This window comes from Pan paniscus, chromosome 18 (genome assembly GCF_029289425.2).
Source record: "Pan paniscus chromosome 18, NHGRI_mPanPan1-v2.0_pri, whole genome shotgun sequence".
NCBI lineage: Eukaryota > Metazoa > Chordata > Mammalia > Primates > Hominidae > Pan > Pan paniscus.
Genome location: NC_073267.2, coordinates 65,467,514 through 65,489,063, shown reverse-complemented (window position 1 = coordinate 65,489,063; position 21,550 = coordinate 65,467,514). Strand labels below are relative to the sequence as shown.

The 21,550-nt window shown below is 40.8% G+C and overlaps 1 protein-coding gene across 7 annotated transcripts in view; it reads left to right on the top strand.

Moving 5' to 3' along the window:
• Positions 1-21,550, top strand: part of LOC100992578 (uncharacterized) — a 214,537-nt gene that overhangs the window by 181,723 nt on the left and 11,264 nt on the right. The window contains exon 2 of one of the 7 annotated variants that reach the window (XM_055100608.2): positions 20,092-20,166. The exons of the other annotated variants lie outside the window; for them this stretch is intronic. The gene's annotated coding sequence lies outside the window, so the exon portion shown is untranslated. The remainder of the gene's footprint in view (positions 1-20,091; positions 20,167-21,550) is intronic. 7 annotated transcript variants of the gene reach the window in all.

The following is a 21,550-nucleotide window of genomic DNA, read 5'->3' as shown; positions in this document are numbered from 1 at the left end:
CCAAGACAGAGAAGGTAGAGGGCAAATAAAGGCCTATCTTTCTTTTTTTTTTTCTTTTATTTATTTTTTATTTTTTATTATACTTTAAGTTTTAGGGTACATGTGCACATTGTGCAGGTTAGTTACATATGTATACATGTGCCATGCTGGTGCGCTGCACCCACTAACTCGTCATCTAGCATTAGGTATATCTCCCACTGCTATCCCTCCCCCCTCCCCCCTCCCCACCACAGTCCCCAGAGTGTGATATTCCCCTTCCTGTGTCCATGTGATCTCATTGTTCAATTCCCACCTATGAGTGAGAATATGCGGTGTTTGGTTTTTTGTTCTTGCGATAGTTTACTGAGAATAAAGGCCTATCTTTCATTAATTTGGGAGAAATCTTTGCTAGGGCAGTTGAAGCCTTAATAAAGAAAAATCCATGTGGGCCTTTGATGCCAAACATCAGTAATTCTCAGGATCTAAAACATCGTTTAGGCTAGGGAAAGGATTTTGCTCAAATCTCGATGTTACAAAAATTCAGGGGGTGTTCTTAATGCATGGCATTTAAGCTAGGACCAAGACTGAGACCAAGTGAGGGGTTCTCAACCTGGGTCCCTAGACCTGGGGGATGGGGGAGGAAAGAAGTCCATGGATGGGCTCTGGACAGTCTATGCATACCTTAGAAATGTAGGCAAAATGTTGTTTATAAATGCATTTTTACAGGGAGGGGATGATAGCTGTCAAGAGAATTTCAAGATGTTCAAGAACATCCATAAAGTAAAGATCTACTGGTTTAAATATTCACTCCAGAAAGTTAAAACTTGGAGAGTAAAGCATCTAATTATATCTATGTATTTATATTTCTGGATTTGAAATAGGCAGACCCTATCAGTATGACATTTATGATAATTCAGATTAATGATTTGTACTTGTATATTTTAGTAAAGAGTTCTGGCTTTATGGGAGACAGGCCTAATTAAGTAGAAACCGTATGTTGTTTTTTTCCCCAATTAAATGTATTCCTCAAGGGAGCCTATAAAGTGAGAGAAAACATCAGTCAGGAAAGACCTGATGAGAGCTCATGATGTGGCAAAGCTATCACTCACTTGCCTGAAATTCAGTAAGGCTTCCTATGTTAGACATTCGCATTCTAGCACAAATTCTGGAGGTCATTCCATGTCCCCATCTATCACCACGTGGCCCATTAGCCATCGCAGAGACAGGGGAGCAGGGGCAGCACCAAGTGGAGCCCACTCTCCTTTTTGCCCACTCAGCAAAGTTGTTTACTAAACTCTGGTGGCCAAACATTTTACTCAGCTAGAGGAAGGTAAGAATCAGGACTCAGCTGGATTTTTAAAGCCCACAGATTCAGCCTGGAGGAAGAATGGATGAGTGCATATAAACTTCTCTTCTTCCTGAACTCCCATCCTCTATCTTTGCCTGGCTTACTATACAGTGATTTACAGAGCAATGTGTGAGAGTGTGTGTGTGTGTGTGTGTGGCCACACCATCCACGAAGAACATTTGATTCCTCTCAAGTGTCTTTGACAGCTCAGTGAGCTGACATAACCCAGAAAAATGTGCTGTTATTTTGATAAGGACAGAGATGCAAGTATAGCTTAGTTATCTCAGGGTTTCCCCTGAAAAGAGCTGAACTTACTGAAGGCAAAAAGGGAGTGATCAATAGGCTGTGATCCTTGGGGTCCTAAAAGCTTCTGGGGTCCTAGGAAGTTGGGGATTCTGGCAATGTGGAGGATTTATATCCTCCACATAAACTTGTCCAGCACCATCACTTTCTCTCAGGACAGAGGCAGGTGTGAATGGGAGGCAGATGGGACCTGGAATGAGCCCAACCCTGTGAGATAAAGCAGGCACAAGGGCTGCAGATCTAGTTGTAGAGACGTTGGTGGTGAGGGGATGATGGCAAGTCAGAATTTTCAAAGGGGAGCTGTGGTTGTCAGCACCTCATTTCCCAAGAGTCGGGTATTGGGCAGGGGTGCTAGGCCTTAGTGTGTCAGAGTCTTAGCAGGGGAGACCACAAGGCCACCCAGAACAATCCCCACAGGGGTCAAATATATAATCCAAGGAAGAACCGAAGCTGGAACCCAGTGTCTTGACTGTCCAGTCATTGCCCTTGTCACTCTCCTGTATGTGTCAGGTCCCACTCCCTACTCCCCTGCCTTCTACTGCCCTTCCCCCACTCTGCAGAGAAGAGGCCAGGAGCTGCCCCTGACTTGTATAGCTCCCCAGTGGGGAGGACCTGGAAAGGTTGTTCTTTCTTGGCTGGCCACAGTCTACCAGGAGGCCAGCAGTTGTGAAACCAGCTTGATTTTATGGCTTTCTTGGTAGCTACTGAAGTCCCCACAGCAATAAGATAGCAAACATAGGCCATGTTCCAGGAATTGCTCCAGGGCTTCATATGTCTGATATTTAACCATCTCAACATCCCCATGTGATAAGCACTGTAACTTTCCCTATTTTACAGATGAGGGACCTATGAACAGAGATGTTAAGTAACGTGCCTAACATCGCACCGATAATGAGTGGGAGAGCTGAGATTCAAACCAGAGAGTCGGGCTCCGAAGTCCACGCTCTTCACCATTATCTTATCCTGCCTCTCGACTCTTAGAACCATGCATTAGGCTGTCTTTCTCCTACACAGTTGTTTTGTCCCCCAAAACTAAGCATTGCCTTTGCTTACCCCAAATCTCTCTGGCCCAAAGGAGAAAGCAGGAGAATGCCTTTGGGCATTCATCAGGATGCATATTAAAGGGAGGGGTTCAGAGTGAGCTCTGCTTGGGGGTCCCATTTCACCACTGCTTTCTGCAAGTCATAAATGATGAGGAATTCCTAGTGGAATCCCCCAGTTTCTTTGACTCCTACCTTGTTGCTCAGCAAGAGAGAGAGGTGGTCTGTGGTGTTGTCTCAGCTGACACAGGTGAGGAGGAATGGCACCTACAGAGAGGGTGGATGGTGCATCATTTCTGAAGCAGCACAAACTGACCATGTCCTAGTGCCAGCAAATGCCACCTCCACCCCCTTTCTGGGCCTTAATCTCTGAGACAGGGAACCCTTGTTGGTGTATAGGAAAGTGCATCTTGGGACTCAGACCTAAGGATATTGAGACCTACACTGTTGTGAAGTTTCGTGTGAACTCCACAACTTCGTGTTGTGAAGTTTTTGTTTAAATAAAACTGATAGTGCCTCTTTGAATTAAAGAACTGAGAGCATTCAACTTGTAAGTCAGTGAGCGGGTAATTTCCTTTATCATGAGTTCATGGCTTCTTGCTTATAGTAATTTTACTATAAAAGTTAAATATTATCAAGAAGCTGAACATTGTTTTTCCAAGTCATTGAAGTAAATTTATGGTACAGTGAAGTTGTTACATTACATTCCCAACAAGTGAAAAAGAAAATCTGATGAAGAATATGTCCCCTTTCCTAGTGAAAGTGTCTTTGTGCATGAGGCTAAATCTACATGTATTTCATTGAAGCATGCAATAATGAAATTTGACCTCAGGAATGAGAGATACCCAGGGGGAAACTTGTGGTCATAGTTTCCAGATGCCTTGGGGAAAAGTCAACTGTATGGGAATCTGAGATTTGATCTTATTTTCAGCCAAACACTATGATGCACAGCACTAGCAAAACATTAATGCCATTAGTACTTGGTCTGAATTCCATAGGTGTGTTCCATAGATGGCAGATACGTGAGAACCTCTTTTCTCCACTTCATTTAATGTGCCTCTCTCTCATAGAATCATGAAATGTCAAAACTTAAAGCAACCCCAGAGATCCTCTGTTCTGTGCAGACGAAGAAACTGAGGCTCAGTGAGGGAGAGTGACTTACCCAAGTTTACGCTGCAAATGACCAGCAGAGCTAGGAACCCAGGTCAGCTAATACTCTGGGGACAGTACCCATGACCCTTCTCCAGCTCCAACTTCAGCCTTTCCCTAGAGGTTGAAATGGGATCGATTCTTTCACCCATTAACTCTGAGCTATGATCATGCCCTCCCACCTAAAAGCGTCTTCATGGCCCATCAATATTAATGGATGGTGAAGGTGTGGACTTTGCTACAGTTCATAAATACAGTGGGGGTGCGCTTTATACACAGACACATGTGCACTTTGAATTCCTTGGAGATTTATTTAGATTTAACTCTTGCATTCTTGAATCTCTAGTCTCTCAGCAAAGCGATAAGCTTGCAGTTGGGAGCAAGTGGTGACCAGATTGGGGCAGAGGATGTAGATCACACTGACCCCAGCCTTCAGGGACATATTGACAGTGTAGCCCAGAGGGCTGCTGCTCAAAGAACTGCGTCCCAACCTACCCAGCCAGCCCTACTGCCCACCATTCTCCCTGGGGACCTAGCCTTGGAAGCCCCACTTCCAAGATTGTCACTTCCACTGCATTTTGTTGGTCAAGCAGGTCACTAAGGCCAGCTCAGATGCAAGGAGACGGAGTAGCCTATGTATGCAGGGAGGGCAGGCATTGACAATGCCCATCTTTGCAGACTATCCAACTACAGTAAGCAGACACATTATCGTAGAGGGTAACCTACCTGTCCCTTCCCTCACTAAGTTAGTGACTGCACTGCTAGCACTGAGAACAGCTTCAATACTAGGAAATATTTTGGGGAGGTAGATGGCAGGAAGAAGGAGGGAGAAAAGTCATTAGTTTGAGATAATGGTTAAGGAATTAAGCCTGGGGAAGATAAGGCAGGATGTAAATTGTGGATATTAGGCAGGTAGGGGTGCGGTGAGTGCTGGAGAAAAACTTTGTCTACTTCCTTTACGGGCTCAGCGTCTGTTCGGGTGGATTGGAGACAAAGGCTGGCACAGTTCAAAAAAGTATGGCAAAATGTATTTATTTATTATTTATATCACATACAATTGTAATGAAGATTATTTTCAAAGACAAAAAAAGCATCCAACATCCCACCAGCTGGACACAGTTGTGTTCATTTTTCTTTTCAATCTTAATTCCTCCTTAAATATGTTTTACATCTCTGTTATCATCCTGTGTTGGGCATGGGTTCTGGGCTTTTCACCTGGGCTCATTTTATAAATGCTGTTCTGATGTGAGCTGCCGCCTTTGTCTACATCCTTTTAGAGGCCACATTTTATTCCGGTTGAGGGAGATTTGTAATGGGCCAATGATCTGAGCACGATTAACAAGGGTGACTCAGGTCTCCTGTGGTCCTGTCACCCACTGGTGAATGGGTAAGGCCCTGGGGAAGCTAGACCTGGCCCCTCCCGGGCTCTGGGGGGCTCTGTCCCTGCCCAAGATGCCCTGCTGGGGTTGAAGCCCTCAGGGTGCTCCATGAATGTTTACAGCTGCCAGCAGGAAGCACTCTTCCTTTAAGCGGAGAGGCAAGCTGAGTTTTTTCCTCCTTTTCTCTTCAACCTTTCAAGGAGTTTGTTGGTTTCTGAAAACTATTAAGCTAGGGCACGAAGGTTTAGATTTCTCATCTCTTACAAGGGCTTACATTGCTTCCGGGAAGGGGGATTTAATTTTACTGTTGTAGCAATTTTTCACCACAAGAATCTGCTGACTTCTTTTTCTGACACTGAGATGCCAGGTTTGGCACATTCTGGGCAGGTGGAGGGCATCCTCCTCTCTCTGCAATGTCCTCTACTCTCTGCCCATTTAAATTCCACCTATTCTTCAAAGCCCATTTCACGTCCTTCGATGTCCTCCTTGAAGCCCTCCCTGGCCTTTTGCACCCATACTCAGGTTTCTGACATCTTAAAATATTTACCGCTTGCTCATAGTCACATTCTCCTAGAAGGCATCATGGTGTCATAAACAGACCCTGGGCTGGAAAGCAGGATACTTCAGATCTTGTCCCATTGCTAACCATCTGTGTGACCTTGGATAAGTGTTTGTACTCTCTGGGCTTTAGCTTCTTCATTTTAAAAAGACGGCTAATCTCTGTTGTTCCTTTCTGCTATGAGTCTATGATCCGAGTTCTTTGACCTTTGAGGTCACCCTTGCACATCACTCTAGAGACTGTGGAAATTGCCCTGGTTAATTTATGCTTATTTCCTCCAATGACCTTGAATCTTTCTGCTCATAAGACATCATTTGGACAATGTGAAAATGTGCTTGCTATTGAAAACATGGATTGGGTCTCTTCCACAAACTTCTTTATCTCCTACCCCTGCTTATCTACTTCTCTTCATCCAATAAGTAGACTTCAGATTTCGTTCTTTCTTGTGGTTGACGCTGAGTCTCTGACTATGATACAGTGCTGCAAATGGAAGCATACTTTCTGAAGGCTGTACTTCAAACACTCTATTAATGCAACACGCCACATACCAATCCCAGTAGAATGCCCACAAACCAATTTGGCTCGTCTCTGATGAGGCAGAGATGCAAGGCAATAACTACTCCTCTGCAGGGGAGAAGGGATTAGTGTGAAGGCGGCTGAGATCCTACCATCTCCATCACTGGAGCATGAAGGCCCACTGCAAGGACAAGCAGTTTGCCCCTGGACATCCATGTTTGCTCAGCTTAAGATTGCTCAAGATTTGGCTGTGCTAAAAAAGGGGATAGGAACAGTATTGAGGAAGATGGACATGATTTGGCTTAAAATCAGAAAAAGCCAGAAATTTCTAAGGCTGGTTTTATGTCCAAAAATGTGAGGCCCTCGGGGGGAACCACCATGGTGGTTAGCCTGTAGCCACCAAATGAGAGAACCTCCTTGGTACCCAGTCAAAGCCTCCACCTGCTCTCAGGACTTACTCCAGCACATTCCCTCCTCTTCTATCCTTGGCACAAATCCTACATTTCCCTCTTCTGATACCCCATTCTCTTCCCTCTGCTTGGGATGCACGGGCCCAGATCACCCCCCTCAACATTCCACTCACTCACTGGGGCAAAAAGAAGCTTACATAATGCCTCTGCTATGGGCTTTGCAGTCTCCATGACTTCAGTTTAAATCCCAGCTTTTCTTCCTCTAGGGCAGGTGACTTAACCTTTCTGAGTAGCCTCCATTTTCTCCTTTGTAAAATGGGGCTAATTATCGCTGCCTTGCAGGGTTGCAGTAAGGATTATATGAGATAGTGAAGACTTGCAGCATTGAACACAGTGCCTGGTATATCACAGGGGCCCAGTGAGTGGCATTCTCACCATTGTTTCCCTTCTGTAAACGTTTTATGGGCAATAGTATGGTGTTATATTTATGTAGACATAGAACCTATCCCACTGCTAGAGAGAAAACTTCTTGAAGGTAGTAATTATTTGACGCTCTTGTTGATCCCTTTCAATGCCAAGCACGGAGCTTTGCGTAGAGTAAATTCTTAATATACTTTGTTCAAATGAATCCACTAAGTCATTTTATCTGCCTTTTCCCTCTGATTATACACAACAAAGACATGAGAAAGTCATTGTTGAAAAAACAGGGCAAGAAATAATTTCTTTCTACATTTTTAGGCCACATTTTATTAAGAGTGCAGCTTTGGGGTCTTGCCTCTTCAACTGTAAATCCAGGGAGGAGGGAGGGGATGGAGACCATGACCTTTTATGTGTGCTTTCAGTATTTACTGCTCTGCGGGGCACTTGCTGAATATTTAAGTGTGTTGTTATTCAGGATAAAAGCTTGTAGAGTGACAGATCTGGGAGCAGAAAGGCAACTTGGTAATGGATTTTATCTCAGACAAATGCAGGAGAAAGCCTGCTTAAAGGCTATAATTGCCCCAACTACTCCAGCCCCATCCTGCAATCCTATTCTCCCCTCACCAATGCAGCTCTGGGATCCTTTCTGTGATAAGCCCCTGGGCCTCACTTTTCACTCCCCACCACTAGGAGGGAGAAACCTGGTGGATGAGCAGCCCCTTTCTTGGCATGCCAAGTTGAGATCCATTGTGCAAGAATTCTCTACATTCTGCTGAGGAGTGGTCCAGCCGATGAGGAAGTTGTGACCTGATCTGACTATGGGTTGAATGTTGGTAACCCTGGCAAGATACAAAAAAGCTCAGATCAACAGAGGCAGCATAGAACAGACTTGTGGTTAAGAGCACAGACTCGAGTCAGACTGCCTGAATTTGCATCCTAGTTCCATCCTTTGCTTTCTTGTAACCTTGGACATGTTATTCAGTTTCATTGAACCTCAGCTTCCTTATCTGTAAGATGGGAATGATAGAAAGAATGCCTACTTCGTAGGTTAATTATGAGGCTCCAAGGCACTATCATAAGTTAAGTTACCTAGAACTGTGCCTGAAATATAGTAAGAGCTATGCAAGTATTAGCTATTATTATTTTAGAGCTATGGGAGCCATTCCCCTAAATTGTATGCAAAGCTGAGTATCTCATGTTTCATTTGTGCCTTAGCTTGGTTGATTCTTATTCCTATACAGTGGAAAGGGTTAACTTCTGCAGTGTCCACGCAGGAGATGAAGGTAGATGTGGCAGCAAGGATGGAATAGAGAAGGATAAGGGAGATCTATAGGAGGAACTCATGGCAGTTACATGTGGAGCTGAGGGAAAGGGAAGATCCAGGGATGTCACCCAGGGGACCAAGGCTCAAGATCTGTGGGTGATGATATCATAAATGAGACAAGGGACGCCATAGGAAGAGAGGTTCCTATGGGGATATTGAGCTTGGAAATCCTGCAGAATATTGGGACAGCAGGTGGAGATGCCCCCAGAATGTTGAAATTATGATTTTGAAGCTTTGGAAAGAGGTGCAAATAAAGCTATAGATTTTAAGAGTCACTAATATTTGCAGTGAACTCCATGAGAACCAGTAGGATCCTTCAGACAATTTGCCACAAAATGTCAAATGGCTGATCCAGTGACAGAGAGTAAATATTTCAGGCTTTATGGGCTATGCAATCTCTGTTGCAAGTACTCAACTGTGTCACTGGTTTGAAAGTAACCATAGACCATATGTAAATGAACGGGTGTGTCTGTGTTCCGATAAAACTTTACTTACAAAACAGATAAAGAGTTAGTCTACACCTACCCTACTCCTGATCAGCATCTTACACATTGCAGGTATAGGATAAATATTTGTTGGATTTATCCACTAGCTCCAGAAATTGTCTCAAGTTCAGGCAGATTTAAAAAAAAAATTAAATTCCTAGGTGCTCAAAGTTTTGTTAATGACACATGAAAACAGCCACAAAAACAGGTAAGGGAGAGAGTGTTTGGATTTCTGCTGCTATACATAAAACAAACCACCATGAATTACAGACATACTGTTGGGTTGTGAAGTATCCAGCCAGAAACCTTTTCTGAACCAAGTCCTAGGCCCTCAGCCAAGTGTGATAAATCAGACGGGTGAATTGCAGGGCCAGGTGATGTGAGAACCATTTGATTTTAAACCTCCTGAGGGCCGATGCTGGTGGGCAAGGTGAGAAGCCTTGGCTTCCAGAAGTGCACTCTTAGAGCCCTCAGGGACCTTGAATGGCACTCTTGTTATGTCCAGGAAATCAACTGCAAATACATTAAATAATTAAGAAACTGCCCACAAGTATTGGAGCTTCCATTGCAAAGAAGTGGTGATGGGAAGAAATGGGAGAAAATCAGCACTAGAAGAGGAGTAGAAGCCGTGTGAGGGAGTGGGCATTTTTCACTCATTTCTAGTCATAGAAAATGACAGAGAGAGAGAGAGAGAGAGAGAGAGAGGCTTCCTCATAAACAATAGAGTAATACAGCGGATTATGAGTAGAAGTTATTAAAAGAGTTGAGTCGACACAAGAGCTGAGGGTTTCAGCTGCTAAATTAAACTTAGTAGTAGCTCAGGTGAACCACCCTGAGGACGGTTCACATTCCTTCTTGTCTTATACTTTTGGTTGGTAGATCAAACCACCCAAGTCTCTGTTTTGCTTTTGAAGTCTGAACTGTACATCTCAATTCTTTGGTCACCTTCCTGGGGAAAATTCCAGGGTCTTGGACATCAAGCAATGGGAGAAAACCTAGAGAAGAGGCTCATGTTTTACTGAAGGCTGCAAAAAGTATGTGTCTTAAGAGCTTGATGAAGCCCAGGGTTCCTGGGCAGGCTGTGTAACTCCGAGATACTGAGTGTTTGTAGTTCCAGTAATGGTAGTAGCTGTGTCATGTGCCGTAAAATTATGTTTATGTTAATGACATAGATGGTGGTGGTTTCATAAGATTCTAATGGAGCTGAAAAATTGCTATTGCCTAGTGACATCTTGATGATCCTGACCCTGCATAGGCCTAGACTAACGTGTGTGTTTGTGTCTTAGTTTTTAACAAAATAATTTTTAAAAATTTAAATAGAAAAAAGCGCTTATAGAATAAGGATTTAAGAAAAATATTTTTGTAAAGAAAGAAATATTTGAAAGAAAATATTTTTGTATAGCTGTATAACGTGTTCGTATTTTAAGCTAAGTTACAGATGTCAAAAAGTCACAAAAAAGTTTTAAGTTTATACAGTAAAAAAGTTACAGTTAGCTAAGGCTAATTTATTATTAAGGAAAGAAAAAATGTAAATAAATTTAGTGTAACCTAAGTGTACATTGTTTATAAAGTCTACAAGTAGTAATGATCTATGCCTTCACATTCTGTCACCACTCACTCACTGACTCACCCATTGCCACTTCCAATCCTGCAAGCTCTACTCATGGCAAGTGCCCTATACAGTTGGGCCATTTTAAATCTTGTATACTCTATTTTTACTATACCTTTTCTCTGTTTAGTCATATTTAGATACACAATAGTTACCATTGTATTACAGGTGCTTACAGTATTCAGTACAGTAACACGCTGTACAGGTTTGTAGCTTAGGAGCAGTAGGCTATACTATAAAGCCTAGGTGTATAGTATACAATCCAGGTTTGTGTAGGTGGACTGTACAACATTTGTGCAATGACGAAATCACCTATTGACACATTTCTCAGTTTGTGTCCCCATCGTTAAGTGACACATGACTGTATATGCACATATAAACATACATAAACATGCACACATGTTTACATGTGTGTATATATGTATATATGTGTGTATACATGCATATGTGTATTTGTATGTGTGTGTTTATACATATGTATCTGTATTCGTATTATGTATACTGACAAGTTTCTTTTTTTCTTTTTTTTAAAGACAGGGTCTTGCTTTGTTGCCCAGGCTAGAGTGCAGTGGCACAGTCATAGCTCACTGCAAGCATGAACTTCTGGGCTCAAGTGATCCTTCTGCCTCAGCCTCCTGAGTAATTGGGACTACAGGTACACACTACCATGCCCAGCTAATTTTTAAATTTTTTTTGTAGAGACAGGGGTCTCGCTTAGTTACCCAGGATGGTTTTGAACTCCTGGCTCCAAGTGATCCTCCCACCTCAGCCTCACAAATTGCTGGGATTACAGGTGTGAGTCACCATGCCCAGTGAACAAGAAATTTTTTTTTTTAGATGAGTCCCGCTCTGTCACCAGGCTGGAGTGCAGTGGCATGATCTCAGCTCTCTGCAACCTCTGCCTCCTAGGTTCAAGTGATTCTCCTGCCTCAGCCTCCCGAGTAGCTGGGACTACAGGCATGCACCACCACGCCCAGCTAATTTTTGTATTTTTAGTAGAGATGGGGTTTTACCATATTGGCCGGGATGGTCTCGATCTCTTGACCTCGTGATCTGCCTGCGTCGGCCTCCCAAAGTGCTGGGATTACAGGCGTGAGCCACCACACCTGGCCCTAACAAGTAATTTTTTAATGCTTATATTGGTTGCTGACAGGTCCCACACCATCCAAATCTGTCTCATCTCTTTTTTAGGGCAGTGAGAGTTCAGATACAGAGTAAGCACAAGAGAACAAGTGAGTCTGTATTTGGTTCCTGAGTCTAGGTAGTATTTGGATAGCAAGAATTGAAAGGAATACTTGATTTTAAAAAATCAAGATATTAAAAAATTTAAAGATTTTAAAGTCTCTATTTCTAGGCCCATTCTCCAACATGGTAGTGCCTGCCAGAATTGATCAGTGGTAGCTGAGACCACTTCAGACTCAACTTACACTCTTCCATTCACATGGGCCCTCCTGGCCTACTTTTTGGGTTGGCAGTACCTGCTTGTCCTGAGACTTTTTTGTTTAGTCCCTTGGCCTCCATGATCAAGCCTGTCTTCTCCACTTTGCCACCAAACTGTTCTTTCTAGATCTCAAGTTCAATCAGACCACATCTTGCTTAGGGCTCCCCAGTCCCTAAAAGGAAAGCCTAAGCTTTCTTTTATGGTAACAGGGCTTTCCGTCACCTGCCACAGCCTCCTCCTTCTTAAGGGCAGTGATTTCTCATCACTTTCTGCTGCATGCCCTATAATCCCATGACATTCAACCCTCTGATTCTTCTGGACAGAACCCTTTTCTTTCATTAGGGCACGGCACATGCATTTTCCACCAACTCAAATACCTGGTGGATGTCTACCCATGCTTTAAAGCCCAGCCTATTTGCTACCTTCTGTGTGAAAGCTTACCTGATCTCCACTCCCTTTCTCACGTCTTCTGCTGTTTCTGTGGTATGCCACTTATTACTTTATTAAAATTATTTGGGTATGACTTTGGGGTTCTATCTTGACTGAATCTTAGCTCTTCTGCTTTTTATCTGTGTGGCTTTTGTCAAGTTATTTTAACTTCTTTGGGCCTCAATCTTACAATCTGTAAAATGTGGATGTTAAGAAGAACTACTCATAGGGGTGCTGGGAGGTCTCAATGCAGTTATGTGTACTCATAGGCTTACTTAGCACAGTGCCTAGTATATAGTAAGTATTCAATAAATTATAACTTTTCTTCTCCACTTCACCTTGAGTTTATAAAACTTAGGGATATAACTCAAATATCTTGGTAAATAAAATGCCTTGATTTGCTACTACAGTATGGCTGCTTCCAATTTTATGTTGCTAATAAAAACACACTCCAATGAAAAGTAGGAATGAATATTTCCCAGGATTGACTATATGTTAGGACACAATCCAAGTATCACAAATTTTTTTAAAAAATCAAAATCATACCAAGTATCTAATCTGAACACAATGGACTAAAACTGGAAATCAACAATAGAGGAACATTTTAAACTATACTAATACATAGAAATTAAACATGCTCCTGAATGACCAATGGGTGAAGGAGAAAATTAAGGATAAAATTTTAAAAATCCTTGAAACAAATGAAAATAAGACACAACATCTCAAAATGTATGAGACACAGAAAAAGCATTATTAAGAGACAAATTTATAGCAATGAATGTCTACATAAAAAAATTAGAAAGACTTTAAATAAACAACCTAATGATGCATCTCAAGGAACTAGAAAAGAAAGAATAAGCCAAACCCAAAATTAGTGGAAAGAAATAAATAACAAAGATTGTAGCAGAAATAAATGAAATGAGACAAAAATACAAAAGATCAACAAAACAAGAATTTTTTTGAAAAGACAAACAAAATTGAGAAATCATTAGCTATATTAACCAAGAAAAAGGAGAAAAGACCCAAATATGTAAAATCAGAAACAAAAAAGGAGACATCACAACAGATACCATGGAAATACAAAGGATCATTAGAGACTACTATGAATGGCTATATGCTAATAAGTTTGAAAATCTGGAGGAAATGGATAAATTCCTGGGCACATACAACCTACCAAGATTGAACCAAGAAGAAATAGAACACCTGAACAAGCCAATAACATGTAATGAGATTGAATCAGTAATAAGAAGTCTCTCAATAAAGAAAAGTCCAAGACTAGATAGCTTTACCACTCAATTCTACCAAACCTTTAAAGAATAATTAATACCAATTTCTTCTCAAACTATTCAATAAATTGAAATGGAGGGAGTTTTTCTTAATTCATTTTTTGAGGCCAGCATGATCAGGATACTAAACCAGACAAGGCAACAACAAAAAAGGAAAACTACAGGCCAATATCCCTGATGAACCTAGACATAAAAATCCTCAAAATACTAGCAATTTAAATCTAATAACACACAAAAAAAGATAATACACAATGATCATGTGGGATTTGTCCCAGAAATGCAAGGATGGTTCAACATATGCAAATCAATAAATGTGGTGCATCATATCAGTAGATTGAAGGACAAAAACCATATGATCATCTCAATAGATGCAGGAAAAGCATTTAATAAAATTCAACATCTCTTCATGATAATAATTCTCAATATATTGGGTATAGAAGGAAAGTACCTCAACAGAATAAAGGCCATCTATGACAAATTCACAGTTATCATATAGATTGGGGAAAAGCTGAAAGCTTTCCATTTAATAATTGTAACAACCCAAAGACTCTGACAAAAAACTTCTAGAACTGATAAACAGATTCAATGAAGTTATAAAATACAAAATAAACATACAAAACCAGTATTGTTTCTATACACAAACAACAAACTAGCTGAAAAAGAAACCAAGAAGGCAATCTCATTTGCAAAATCTACATAAAAAATACATAGGAATAAATTTCACCAAAGAGGTGAAAGATCTCTGTAAGGAGAATTGCAAAATACTGATGAAAGAAATTGAACAGGATACAAAAAAATGGAAAAACAGACCATGCTCATGGATTAGAATAATTAATATTATTAAAATGACCACACTACCCAAGTAATCTACAGATTCAGTGCAATCCCTATCAAAATGCCGGTGACATTCTTTACAGAGATAAACAAAAATCTAAAATATTTATGGAACCACAGAATCTTCCAAATAGCAAATAGCCAAAACCAAAGCAATTCTCAGAAAAAAAAGATGGCTGCATTACACTAGCATTACACTATTTTAGACTTCAAAATATACTACAAGGTTGTAGTAACCAAAACAGCATGGTACTAACATAAAAACGGAAGCATAGACCAATAGAACAGAATAGATAACTCAGAAATTAATCCACACATCTATAGCCAACTAATTTTGACAAAGGCACCAAGAACACATGTTGGGGAAAGTGCAGTCTTTTCCATAAATGGTGCTGGAAAAATTGGATATCCACATGCAGAAGAATAAAACTAGACTTTCACTTCTCCCCTGTACAAAAATCAACTGAAAATGGATCAAAAACCTAAATGGAAGACCTAAAACTATAAAACTACTAGAATAAAACATAGGAGAAATGCTTCAGAGTTTTGATCTGGGGAAAGATTTTATGAATAAAACTTTAAAAGCATAGACAACAAAAGAAAAAATAAACAAATGGGATTATATCAAACTAAAGTTTCTGCACAACAAAGGAAACAATCAATAAAGTGAAAAGACAACCTACAGAGTGGGAGGAAATATTTGGAAACTCTCCATCCAATAGGGGATTAATATCCAGAATATGTAATGAACTCAAACATCTCAACAGCAAAAATCCAAACAATCCAATTAAAAAATAGGCAAATAATTTGAGCAGACATTTCTCAAAAGAAAACACACAGATGGCCAACAGGTATATGAAAAAATCCTCAGTATCACTAATCATCAGGGAATTGCAAATCAAAACCACAATGAAGTATTATCTCATCCCAGTTAGAAGGGCTATTATCAAAGACAAAAAATAACAAATGTTGGTGAGGATGTGGAGAAAAGGGTGCTCTTATATGCTTTTGGTGGGAACATAAACTAGTAGAGTCACTATGGAGAACAATACAGAGGTTCCTTAAAACACTAAAATTAGAACTACCACATGATCCAGCAACCTTACTACTGGATATTTATCCAAAAGAAAGAAAATCAGTATACCAAAGAAGCATCTGCACCCCTATGTTTATTGCAGGAATATTCACAATAGCCAAGAAATGGAATCAGCCTAGGTGTCCCACAACAGATAAGTGGATAAGGAAATTGTGGTATATATACACAATGGAATACTATTCAGCCATAAAAAAGAATGAAAGCCTATCATTTGAAGCAATGCGGATGGAACTGGAGGACATTTTGTTAAGTAAAATAAGCCAGCAACAGAAAGTTAAACACTGCATGTTCTTACTCATATGTAGAAGCTAAAAAAAAAAAGTTGATCACATGGAAGTAAAAAGTAGAACAGAGGATACCAGAGGTGGGGGAAGGTAAGGGAAGTGGGGAACGGGGAGAGATTTGTTAAAGGATATAAAAGTATAACTGGGTAGGAGGAATAAGCTCTAGTGTTCTATAGCACTGTAGGATGACTTTAGTTAACAATAATATAGTACATAGTTAGAATATACAAATAGCTATAAGGAGGATATTGAAGGTTCTCAACACATAGAAGTCATAACTGTTGGAGATAATGTATATGCTGATTTCCCTGATCTGATCATTACATTATATGTATTGCAACATCACTGTGCTATACATGATCATACCCAAAAGGCTGAGAATAGATGCAACAGCACTATGTACCCCAGGGGATATGTTCAATTATTATGGGTCAATTTTAAAAATTAGTAAAAAATAAATTTAGTTGTTCTGCTGTATGATCTTGGATAAGAGCAGAGTGGGATTTTGAAGTCAGACACACTTGTTTTTGAATCCCAACACTGTGACTTTAAGAATTTACTCACTTCTGCATCTCTCATTTCTGATAGAAAATAGAGACAATGAGAATCCCTACCTTAACAGATATTAGGATGGTTAACTGGGCAGCAAAATGGCATATCCGGTATAGTGCCTGGCACCAACAATAATAGCTTCCTTCCCACTTTGGGACGGCACAGAGTACATGATTCTCTGCTATGTGAAAGCTCATCTGACATCTCTATTTAGAGGGAGGGAGAGAACCAAGCCAAGCTCCAACCAGGCCTCTTCCTTGTCCAGTCCTGATCCTGACCCTGCAGTCCTGAATCAACTGTCTCCTTCCCAGCTCATTTGATGGAACATTACAATTTTAAATTGTCAGTCATCAGCACATTTAAATGTCCCAGGACTAGAAAAACACCAGAAGGAATTATTGAAAGCTTTATTGATTTAATCAGATAATTTTGCACAAATTATGGTCCACAAAATTCTGGGTGCTTTGTAGTCTTCCATGAGACAGAGTTTCAGTGTAGCTTAAAACAGAAGCTACCATCATCCCTCTAGGTAGGATCTAGAAGAGCAAAGAAGGATTAGTGTGCATTAAGATACGTGCATGAAGCATAGGGGAGGCATTTGCTGGGAGAACAGGGAACAGTTTCTAAGTAAGCTGGACTATGAGTGTGTAAGGAAATGAGAAGGTGAGAAAAGGAGGTTGAGGGCAGGTAAGAACATCCTTGAATAATATTTGAGGCATTGGGACTTTGTAGGCAGCCGGGAACCATTAAAGTTTTTCAAGCAGAAAGCGGCATCGTCAGAGCTTTGCTTTAAGAAGATAACTGGCAAGAAGGTGAGAATGGATTGCTTTGGTAGGGGGCAGAACAACTAGAGACAGGGGAATACTTAGGAAGTCTATTGCAATTGTCTGGACAAAAGGTGATAAAGGTTGCACTTGGGCAGTGGAAAAGAGCAAACAAATAGAAAGCATATTGCAGTGCAAAATCTACAGAACTTTTTGACTGACTAGGGAAAGGCAAAGAGAGACGGAGAAGGATGACTCAGGATTTTAGCCTGAGGAAATTGCCTGAGTTATCTAATTTAGCATTCAGAATGCAGAGCCTATCTATCAACACCTGGCTTTATTCATTTACTCTTAATGTGTGTGTGTGTGTGTGTGTGTGTGTGTGTGTAGTTCTATGTACATATGGAATGCTCTACATCAATAACTGAATATCTCTCTCACACACACACAGTCTTTCTCTCTTCTATTTCAGTCTTCATTCACCTTAAATGTATGTAATTATTGGCATTGTGAAATGAGGATGTGAGGCTTTCTAACTTTGAGAAATTGCAGTTTTTATACTGGCAGTGTACAGACTATGTTTTATGATTTTGAAAATATTTAAGCTAGCCATATTGATAATAGTAGCTTCCATTGACTGAGTGCTTATGTGCAATGCTTTACACACATTGCTTCACTTATCCTCACAACAATCTGTGAGATGGACACCGTTAAGGCCCCACTCCCCTTGCCGCATTCCCAAACAATTCCCAACTCCCTTCTCCCTTGCTAACCACCATAAAGACTGACCTCGTTTGCAGCAAGGGTGGCCATAGAACCCAGGTCTGGACAATGAGAATATAAATGACATCTGTTTAGAGAGTTCTAGGTAAGTCATTGGTTTCCTTATAAAGGGACTAGCATAAGAGCAGACAGCTGGTATACTTACTCTGTTCCTTCTTCCTGGCTTGAACATGGTGGATGTGATGCTTAAAGTTCTGGCAGCCATTGGCAACCACAGATGACAAACACAGAGGTGAAAAGCCAATGAGCACGAGAAAGAAAGAGTGTGTGAGCTGTGATCTCAGTGACAGTGCTGGGTGACTGAACCAGCCTTGGAACCCCTATGCTCATGTTTCTTGATAAGTGTTCAAGCCACCTTTAGTTGTTTTTTTTTTCTGTTACTTGCAGAAAAATGAACTCTGAAGTGCAGTTATTTGCTCAGGGCCAAACCAGGAAATGGTGGGGCTGGGATGCAGAAACAGGTGTCTTTCTGACTCCAAAGTGATGTTATTAGCTTTTTAACATATAATTAGAAAGATATTTGGTCTTTGCTCCTGGTTCCTGGTACAAGGCTCTTAAAACCCTTGGAATTTCCTGAATAATAAGGGTGATAGAATCATCTTTGTTCTAATGAGCTGATTCTTAGTGGGACCCTAGAAGGCTTGTCACCAGAAAGACCAAGCCTTGGTTAGAAGCTTGGAGCTTCCAACCCCCGCCCCTCTTCCCCACCCACCCAACAGGGAGGGCAAAAGGGGTGAAGACTGGATCAGTCACCAATGGCCAATGATTTAATCAATTGTGCCTACATAATGATGCCTCCTTAAAAATTAAATGATGGGGTTGGGAAGCTTCTGAGTTGGTGAACACATCCACATGCTGGGAGAGGGGCACACTCCAACTTCATGAGGACAAAAGCTCCCATACTTGGAGCCCTTCCAGACCTCACCCTATGTACCTCTTCATCTGGCTGTTCATTTGTATCCTTTATCATGAACTGGTAAATGTAAGTAGAGTCCTTTCCTGAGTTTTGTGAGTCATTCTAGCAAATGATCCAACATGAATTAGCGAATTTGGGAACTCCAAGTTTACGCTTGGTTGTCAGAAGTATAGGGGGCCTGGGACTTGCGATTGGTACCTGAAGTGGGGCCACTCTTGTGGGACTGAGCCATTTAACATGTAGGATTTGATGCTAACTTCAGCTAGATAGTGTCAGAATTGAATTGAATTGTTGGATACAGAGAGTTGGTGTCAGAGAGTTGGAGAACTGGTGTGGAAAATTCCCCACACATTTGGTGTAAAAAATGTCAGGAGAAAAGAAGAACCCTGCTACCACATGTTCTCCCTTCTAGTACCCACTCTGAACAACATAAAGGGCTTTCTTGTTGTGTGTGATGGATTCACCTGCTGTGTTTTCCATGGCTTTTGTCTCTCACTTCTTCCTCCACAGTTTTGGATGTCTTCTAGGTGTCAAGCAGTGAAGCCCAGCCTTAGGAGATAGTGAGATGATTATCATTCAGCCCTGCTCTCAAGTTGCTCATGATATAGAGGAGGGGTTGGCAAAGTATGTTGGCCTGCCGCCATTTTTGCATGACCCATAAGCTAAGAATGGTTTTCACATATTCAAGTGGTTGAAAGAAAATCCAAAGAAGAATATTTTATGACCAGTAAAATGATATGAAATTCAAGTTTCAGTGTCCATAAATACAATTATGATGGAATAAAGCCTCACCGATTTGTTTACTTGTTGTCTACAGCAACTCTTGCACTACAATCATAGAACTGAGTAGTTGCAACAGAGATCATATGGTCTACAAAGCGCTACCTGGCCCTTTAAGAAAAAGTGTGCTGACTTCTCATCTAAAAGGGGTGGAATTTATGGATTAGGCAAATGAATACGTCATTCTAGGTAGAGAAAGAAAGGATGTAGTCTAACTAAGATACTTAGAAAATTTTCCCAAAATAGCAGGTGGATCCAAAGCTCTGAGTCTTATCTGTAGACATTTTTCCTTTACAGATAGATTCTATACAAGAGGTGAAGTTGGACAAGGGAAGGGTAATCTGGGATATTTATTAGGTGTAATTACCTTTGCCTAATGAATGTCTTTTGTTACTCATTCCTTAGAGGCAGGAGTGTGTGCTTCAGTCAGTTTGAGCTCCACCCAGGGAGAACAGATCATGAATACTTCTAATGCACACGGTAAAAATCCTGAGTTGAATAATTTTACTTTCAAAAAAATTTACTGACCTTTTAATTAAGGTCCCCAGAGTCTCCCACGAATTGGCTGTCACCTGAAACTACTGTGTGCTTGGAATTTCTGTGAGCACACAAGACACCCTGCTCAGATCCTGATTCCTATAAAGCAGGTACTGTTGTCCTCATGGATCCCATAGACCTTGTGCACATCCCTGGGATGGTGGAAGATTTCTTTCCATGAACCCAACTCTTGTAAAAATCAAGAGAACTGTTTAATTTTTTTTTTCTTTCCGAAAGAAAGTAAGCGCCAGGAAATCTTCCATAGTAACAGTGCTTGTCATTCACCCACTGTCACATGACTTAGAAAGCACTTTTCTGGGCATTTTTGTTCTGAGCCTTAAAATAACCATGACCTACATAATGTGATCATAATGAAAAATGGTTGAACTATGTAAAAATCCAATTCTGATACACCGATGAAATAAACTTTTGAGACCAATGAACTCATCCCCTTTTTGTCTTTATTTTACCGAGGAGGAAATTGAGCCTTAGCCAGAAAGGCAGCCAATCAATGGCAACATCAAGGTGTGGGCTTTCCATTTACAATGATGATGATGGCCAAGGCTACCTTATCACTGGCCTAATTAGATATGACATAATTGTCACATTTAATGTGTGTGGGCTATAGGTGGGATGATTCTATAATTTGTTATCCAAACTGAAATACCTTGGTTCATCAGGCATAAAGCAACCTTGTTCTCTGAGACCTATGGCCATGCTATAAGCAGGGTAGGCAGATGCCATAGGCCATGTGACTCATTCTGATAATCAGGTATGTCCCTAAAACTTGCTTCTATTTCCTGACTTGTGTTGCCATTCCTGTGGACCCAGCACCTTAGAATGTCAGCATTTGATGAATGCTGGCCCTGTAGAGATTCAGTTCAGATTTCTCCCACTAATCTCTGGTTTTAGGCCATATTCAGAGCCTGAGCAATAAACAAATCAGGATATAACAGGGAAATATGAATGTGTCATGTATTCTTGCATTGACTCAACCCTTCTTTATCTCCAAGGCATTAAATTTCCTGTCTTTAGGTCAGAGAGAATGTTTTCAAACAGGAGTGGGAGACGATTCTAGACAAACCAGTGTGGGATATCCATGCAGAAGAGGAAAGAGAATGAAACTTCTTTTCTTGACATTGTGTGTGCATTTTGTTGTGTTTTGTTTTTAGAAAGTAGTAACAGCTAATCAATGTTTATTGATTATCAGAGGTGTCCTCATCTCTGAGCTATGTGGGAGAACGAAGAAACATGACAGGGAAAGAAAGAGAAAATATAATTATTTCACTATTGCTTATAATAAAGAGCTAACTAAGGAAATAGATAG